The sequence below is a fragment of the Oncorhynchus keta genome, chromosome 24, assembly GCF_023373465.1.
Source record: "Oncorhynchus keta strain PuntledgeMale-10-30-2019 chromosome 24, Oket_V2, whole genome shotgun sequence".
In the NCBI taxonomy this organism is placed as follows: Eukaryota; Metazoa; Chordata; class Actinopteri; order Salmoniformes; family Salmonidae; genus Oncorhynchus; species Oncorhynchus keta.
The window spans coordinates 19,545,234-19,553,500 of NC_068444.1; positions in this window are offsets into that span (position 1 = coordinate 19,545,234).

Sequence of the window (8,267 nt, forward strand, 5' to 3'; positions counted from 1 at the left end):
GTTAACAAACTATAGTTTTGTCAAGTCGGTTACGACATCTACTTTGTGCATGACACAAGTAATGTTTCCAATTGTAATATGACTTTTCGTCTGAACTTTCGCGCGTCGGATTGTGTACTAAATGCGCAAACAAAATGTAGGTTTTTGGACATAAATTATGGACTTTATCGAACAAAACAAACATTTATTGTGGAACTGGGATTCCTGGGAGCGCATTCTGATGAAAATCATCAAAAGGTAAGTGAATATTTATAACGCTATTTCTGACTTCTGTGAACTCCACAACATGGCGGATATCTGTATGGCTTGTTTTGTTGTCTGAGCTCTTTACTCAGATTATTGCATGGTGTGCTTTTTCTGTAAGTTTTTTTTTAATCTGACACAGCGGTTGCATTAAGGAGAAGTGGATCTAAAATTCCATGCATAACATAACATAACATTGTATCTTTTATCAATGTTTATTATGAGTATTTCTGTAAATTGATGTGGCTCTCTGCAAAATCACCGGATGTTTTGGAACTACTGAATATAATGCGCCAATGTAAACTGAGATTTTTGGATATAAATATGAACTTTATCGAACAAAACATGTATTGTGTAACATGATGTCCTATGAGTGTCATCTGATGAAGATAATCAAAGGTTAGTGATTCATTTGATCTATATTTCTGCTTTATATGACTCCTCTCTTTGGCTGGAAAAATGGCTGTGTTTTTCTGTGACTAGGTAGTGACCTAACATAATCGTTTGGTTTGCTTTCGTCGTAAGGCCTTTTTGAAATCGGACACTGTGGCTGGATTTACAACAAGTTTATCTTTATAATGTTGTAAAATACTTGAATGTTTGAGGAATTTTAATTATGGGATTTCTGTTGTTTTGAATTTGGCGCCCTGCAATTTCACTGGCTGTTGACATATCCCAGATAGGTTAATTAACATCCACAGCACCCAAGGAACAGTGGGTGCTGCCTTGCTCAGGGGCCTGAACAACTGATGTTTACCTTATCAGCTCTGGGATTTGATCAAGCAACCTTCCAGTTACTGGCCCAACACTCTAACCAATAGGCTACCTCCATAGTGATGGAGAATAAAGTGAAGCATAGTTGTACAAATAAAGGAGGGAGTAAGAAAAAGAAAGCAGGAGAGAAAGGAAGCGAGGGTTTGAAGGGGAGCAAGAGGTCTATAGAGAGGATAGAGGAGGCAGAAAAGGGAGGTTGAGGACAGCAACAGTTTCTAACACTATCCGGCAGTTCAGAGGTACAAAGTGAAGAGGAAGGGCAAGATAAGAGGGGGGCAAGTGTTAACAACATGTTTTCGTTAGTAGAATTAGTGATTTATGTCAGAATTACATTTTGACATGTATGAATTACATTTTGTGTAACGGTCGTGGTATGAAGGAGAGGACCGAAGTGCAGCGTGGTAAGTGTTCATCCCAAAGGTGCGGACTCTGGCCGCAAATCCTAAACCTATAGGGGAGGGTCTGGGTGGGTGTCTGTCTGCGGTGGCGGATCTGGCACGAGACGTGGACCCCACTCCACCATAGTCCTTCTCCGCCTCTTTCCCCGCCTCCGTGGCCTCTTTAACGCGGTGACCCTCGCCGCCGACCTCGGACTGGGGACCCAAGCCACGGTCCCAAATGGATGGGAGATTCCGGCAGCATCGGACAGGCGGGAGACTCCGGCAGCTCCGGAGTGAAGGGCGATTCTGGCAGCTCCGGAGTGAAGGGTGATTCTGGCAGCTCCTGGCTGTCGGACGGCTCTGGCAGCTCCTGGCTGACTGACGGCTTTGGCAGCTCAGGACAGACGGGAGACTATGGCAGGTTAGTACAGACGGGAGACTCTGGCAGCGCTGGGCAGGAGGAAGACTCTGGCAGCGCTGAGCAAGCGGGAGCACCTGTAGGAAGGAGACGGAGAGACAGCCTGGTGCGGGGGGCTGCCACCGGAGGGCTGGTGCGTGGAGGGGGCACCAGATAGACCGGACCGTGAAGGCGCACTGGAGCTCTCGAGCACCGAGCCTGCCCAACCTTACCTGGTTGAATGCTCCCCGTAGCTAGGCCAGTGCGGCGAGGTGGAATAGCCCACACTGGGCTGTGCTGCCAAACCGGGGACCACATGCGTAAGGCTGGTGCCATGTACCCCAGCCCGAGGAGACGCACTGGAGACCAGATGTGCTATGTATCGCACCAGGCTATAACACGGTTCCTCTCTCTCCACGGTAAGCATGGGGAGTTGGCTCAGGTCTCCTCCCTGACTTACCTGTGACCCCCCCAAGAAATTTTTGGAGCCGCCTCTTCATGGCACCTGGCTCGATGCCCACTCTAGCCAGGCCGATACGAGGCTTTGCTATGTATCGCACCAGGCTATAACACGGTTCCTGCCCGGTGCCTCTCTCTCTACGGTAAGCACGGGGAGTTGGCTCAGGTCTCCTACCTGACTTACCTGTGACCCCCCAATACATATTTGGGGCTGCCTCTCAGGCTTCCAGCCGCACTGCCCTGATGCCTCCTCATAACGCTGCCTCTCGACTTTCGCTGCCTCCAGCTCTGCCTTGGGGCGACAATATTCTCCCGGCTGTACCCAGGGTCCCTTGACATCCAAGATCTCCTGCTAAGTCCAGGAGTCTTGAACAACATAGAAAACGTAACAGAGACAACCCACCCAACTCACGCCCTGACCATACTAAAACAAAGACATAATAAAAGAACTAAGGTCAGAACGTGACATTTTAACATGTATGCTTGTGGAATTGTTGTTGTTGTCAAGTGACAAGGCTAGCAATCTTCTATGCTAGCTTATGATTGGAATGTAGGCCTATGCTAGTCTTCTTTGTATGCTACATATTCATGTACAAGAACACATTTTGTGAAAAACCTTTCACACAGAAATGTATGCAATTGACACTACACTAAGCCCCACCTCCAATGTTTACTGTTGCAACCTTTGACACAATTTTCCCGGGAAGCACAATTCCCCACTGGTGAAATCCCCTCACAATGATCTCAAATTGTGTTTTTAATACACAGTGAAATTAAACACAGACTACCCTATTTCTTCACGTGAACTTGGTAAAAGGAAGGTTGTTGTTATGCTAGTCTAATAATACAATATACTTCTATTTACCTCAGGTTTATATATATATATATTTTATAATTCACTGAGTTGTATACTCATTCTTTAAAACAAAGTGTTATGTAACACTACAACTATTGGGAGCTGAGCTGCCACCACCTTAAAGGAGACGAAACCATATATTTGCTGGAGTATTGAAACACATGGTTGTGAGTGTAAGATCTAGAACAGATTTCTGTCCTCTTCATGGGATCTAACTGGAATCTACCTGGAAATATAATAATAAAATATAATAATGGAAATAGAAACTACTTCATTTTACAGCCTTGTTACAACATTCATGCCTAGCTAACTACAGAAAAATGACTTGGTACATTATGTCTACACAATAATTAGACAATTGATCTGCAAGTATCTCATATTTCCCTAGTATTAGCAATGGATTCATTTTACAGCCCTTTTACCTTGTACCTACCCTGTAAGTATGAAGGTGGTACCATGAAACAACAATGTAAGATTACAGCCAAATTTGCTGTGGTCTTTATAGAACAGAGTCATCCAATGTGGTGGTATTTCGCAACCGACTATGTTGTCAAATCAAATTTCATTGGTCAAATATACATGGTTAGCAGACGTTAACCTGTGATGGCTGCAATCCCGATATTGGGATCGATATGACAACTACCAGTGAAAATAGAGGGCGCCAAATTCAAACCACAGAAATCTCATAATTACAATTCCTAAAACATACATGTGTCTTATATAATTTTAAAGCTATTCTTGTTGTTAATCCCACCAAAGTGTCCGATTTCAAATATGCTTTTCAGCGAACGCACTACAAACGATTATGTTAGGTCTCCACCAAACCACAATAAGCACAGCCATTTTCCAGTAAACTACAGAGAAGGACAACAGTAGAAGACTTGTCGGAACCATTCCTGACAATCAGAACCTTACAAGCATACCGTGAAAAGGCCGAACTCCCTTTCCAAGGCTGCCCTGTTCACCGAGAGACCCCTGCTAACCCAGGCATTTCACGTAACTACATTCATGATTTCTTACTCAAAGCAGGCGGCGGTTCATGTGCAAAGTCTATGGTTACTGAAGGTGAGAGTAGTTTCTGAAAGTACAGATGTTAAGCGTCTCTGTCCCTCTCTCTCTCTCTACCGCTCTTTTGTAACAAGGAGCCATGTTGATTCTAATAGGGACCTGTTTTAATGTATTCATTCTCCAGTCAATAACTGGTGCAAAGTGTGTATGTTTATCCTGTGTTCCCATTTAATTAGCTACTGAACCATAAGTAAGGCTTGTTTTTTTGCAGATGCAAGGAGGTTACGACTGTTCAGAATGATCATACAGTATGATACGAGCTTATGATTAATTTGACTGTTTATAGATGTGATAGGTAAAGTCCTTATAGAGTTTGGTATGGTAACGCTTTAAAGAACCGCTCATGGTACCCCAGATCCTAATGAGTTAATTGTCTCTGGAGAGATCTGAAAATAGCTGTGAAGCGATGCTCCCCATCCAACCTGACAGAGCTTGAGAGGATCTGCAGAGAACACCCCATAATGACAAAGCGAAAACAGGTTTACATTTTTTCATTTAAATGTATTACAAATAAGAAACAGATATACTTTATGGAAATACGTATTCAGACCCTTTCCTATGAGACTCAAAATTGAGCTCAGGTGCATCCTGTTTCCATTGATCATCCTTGAGATGTTTCTACAACTTGATTGGAGTCCACCTGTGGTAAATTCAATTGATTGGACATGATTTGGAAAGGCACACGCCTGTCTAAGGTCCCACAGTTGACAGTGCATGTCAGAGCAAAAACCAAGCCATGAGGACGAAGGAATCATCCGTAGAGCTCCAAGACAGGATTGTGTCGAGGCACAGATCTGGGGAGGGTAGCAAAAAATGTCTGCAACATTGAAGGACCCCAAGAACACAGTGGCCTTCATCATTCTTAAATGGAAGAAGTTTGGAACCACTAAGACTCTTCCTAGAGCCTGCAGCCCGACCAAATTGATAATTCGGGGATACGGGCCTTGGTCAGGGAGGTGACCAGTAACCAGATGGTCACTCTGACAGCGCTCTAGAGTTCCTTTGTGGAGATTGGAGAACCTTCCTGAAGAACAACCATTTCTGCAGCAATCCACCAATTATGCCTTTTTGGTAAGGTGGCTAGACAGAAGCCAGTCCTCAGTAAAGACACATGACAGCCTGCTTGGAGTTTGCCAAAAAGGCACCCAAAGAATCTCAAACCATGAGAAACAAGATTCTCTGGTCTGATGAAACCAAGGTTGAACTCTTTGGCCTGAATGACAAGTGTCACGTCTGGAGAAATCGTAGCACCATCCCTACGGTGAAGCATGGTGGTGGCAGCATCATGCTGTGGGGATGGTTTTCAGCGGCAGGGACTGGGAGACTAGTCAGGATTGAGGCAAATATGGATGGAGCGATGTACAGAGAGATCCTTGATGCAAACCTGCTCAGCACCTCAGACTGAAGAGAAGGTTCATCTTCCATCAGGCCAACGACTCCAAGCACACTGTGCTTGAGTGGCCCATCCAGAGCCCGGATTTGAACCTGATCGTACATCTCTGGAGAGACCTGAAAATAGCTGTGCAGCAACGCTCCCCATCCAACCTGACAAAGCTTGAGAGGAAATGCAGAGACGAATGGGAGAAACTCCCCAAATACAGGTGTGCCAAGCTTGTAGCATCATACCCAATAAGATTTGAGGCTGTAATCGCTGCCAAACATGCTTCAACAAAGTACTGAGTAGAGGGTCTGAATACTTTTGTAAATGTGACACTTCAGTTTATAAATGAGCAAATAAAATGTACCTGCTTTTGCTTTGTCATTATGAGGTATTGTGTGACAATTGATGAAGAAAAAAAAACTATTTAGAACCAGGGTGTACCATAAAAAAATGTGTAAAGTCTTTACACATACTTTCCGAATGCACTGTACATAGACAAAAAACATGAACAACTTAACATTACATACATATAGTACCAGTCAAAGGTTTGGACACACACACATTTAAGGGTTTTCTTAATTTTTTAAAACTATTTTCTACATCGTAGAATAATAGTGAAGACGTCAAAACTATGAAGTAACACTTGTGGAATCATGTAGGAACCAGAAAAATTTTAACCAATCAAAATATATGTTATATTTAAAATTTTATATTTAAAAAAGTAGTCATGCTTTTGCTTGATGACAGCACACTCTTGACATTCTCTCAACTAGCTTCACCTGGAATGTTTTTCCAACAGTCTTGATGGAGTTCAGACCTCCTCCATGCTTCACGGTGGGAACCACACATGCAGAGATCATCCGTTCACCTTCTCTGTGTTTCACAAAAACATGGCGGTTGGAACCAAAAATTTGGACTCATCAGACCAAAGGACAGATTTCCACCGGTCTAATGTCCATTGCTCGTGTTTCTTGGTGCAAGTAATTCTCTTCTTATTTGGTGTCCTTTAGTTGTGGTTTCTTTGCAGCAATTCAACCATGCAGGACAGATTCATGCAGTCTCCTCTGAACAGTTGACATTCAGATGCGTCTGTTACTTGAACTCTGGGGCATTTATTTGGGCAACAAATCCTGAGGCTGGTAACTCAAATGAACTTATGCAGCAGAGGTTACTCTGGGTCTTCCTTTCCTGTGGCGGTCCTCATGAAAGCCAGTTTCATCATAGCGCTTGATGGTTTTCGCGACTGCACTTGAAGAAACTCTCAAAGTTCTTGACCTTTTCCGCATTGACTGGCCTTCATGTCTTAAAGTAATGCTGGATTGTCGTTTATCTTTGCTTGTTTCAGCTGTTCTTGACAATATGGACTTGGTCTTTTACCAAATAGGGCTATCTTCTGTACACCACCCCTACCTTACAACACAACTGATTGGCTCAAACGCATTAAGAAGAAAATAAATTCCACAAATTAACTTTGAAGAAGGCACACCTGTTAATTAAAATGCAATTCAGGTGATTTCCTCATAAAGCTGGTTGAGAGAATGCCAAGTGTGCAAAGCTGTCATCAAGTCAAAGGGTGGCTACTTTGAAGAATCTCAAACGTTTTACTGGTATTGTAAATACATTTCCACAAACATGAATGACATTACACTTTCTCAGACCCACATGTTCCCTCTGTATTTACACCCAATGGTGTTTCTCATACCCCATATGATTTTAAATTGTGTCTGTCTGTCAGATTTTTATTCAAATTAAAAAAGTTATAATAAAGCATTTGATTCTTCCATTCTCTTAACACCGGAGAATCAATTTACCAGTAGTATTTAATTAACGTCTTCTTCAATATAAGTGACAAAAATGATTTTGTCCAACCCATTGGGTATCTCACTGGCCCCCATATGCCATGTGTTGAAATATATCGATACTGCAGATGTATTAAAAGTAAACTTACATTGTAAAACTTCTGACAGCCAGCTTTCTAAATCTGCCCATACCTTTTGGACTTTATAGCACTCCCAGAAGGCATGAATTATTCACTCATTGTTCGTTTTACGCTTAAGACATGACATTGCTGTTGTGCTGCAGAATTGGTGATTGTTGTCTCGTGTATAATACATTCTATCCTATTAGTTTATACTGGATTAAGCATACATTTTCTTTAACTGTAATTGTGTTAGCTTTGTTCCAACACTCCTTTCATTTTGTGGCAATATCAGTTATTTTCAAGTCTTGGTTACAATAGTTTATAAGAGATTGTCAGGTGGATAGGCTTTCTGCAAGGTGTAATATACATGTGTATATATATATATATATATATATATATATATATATATATAGCACCACATCCTCATCGGCAGACTCGACAGCCTTGGTTTCTCAAATGATTGCCTCGCCTGGTTCACCAACTACTTCTCTGATAGATTTCAGTGTGTCAAATCGGAGAGTCTGCTGTCCGGACCTCTGGCAGTCTCTATGGGGGTGCCACAGGGTTCAATTCTTGGACCGACTCTCTTCTCTGTATACATCAATGAGGTCGCTCTTGCTGCTGGTGAGTCTCTGATCCACCTCTACGCAGACGACACCATTCTGTATACTTCTAGCCCTTCTTTGGACACTGTGTTAACAACCCTCCAGGCAAGCTTCAATGCCATACAACTCTCCTTCCGTGGGCTCCAATTGCTCTTAAATACACGTAAAACTAAATGCATGGTC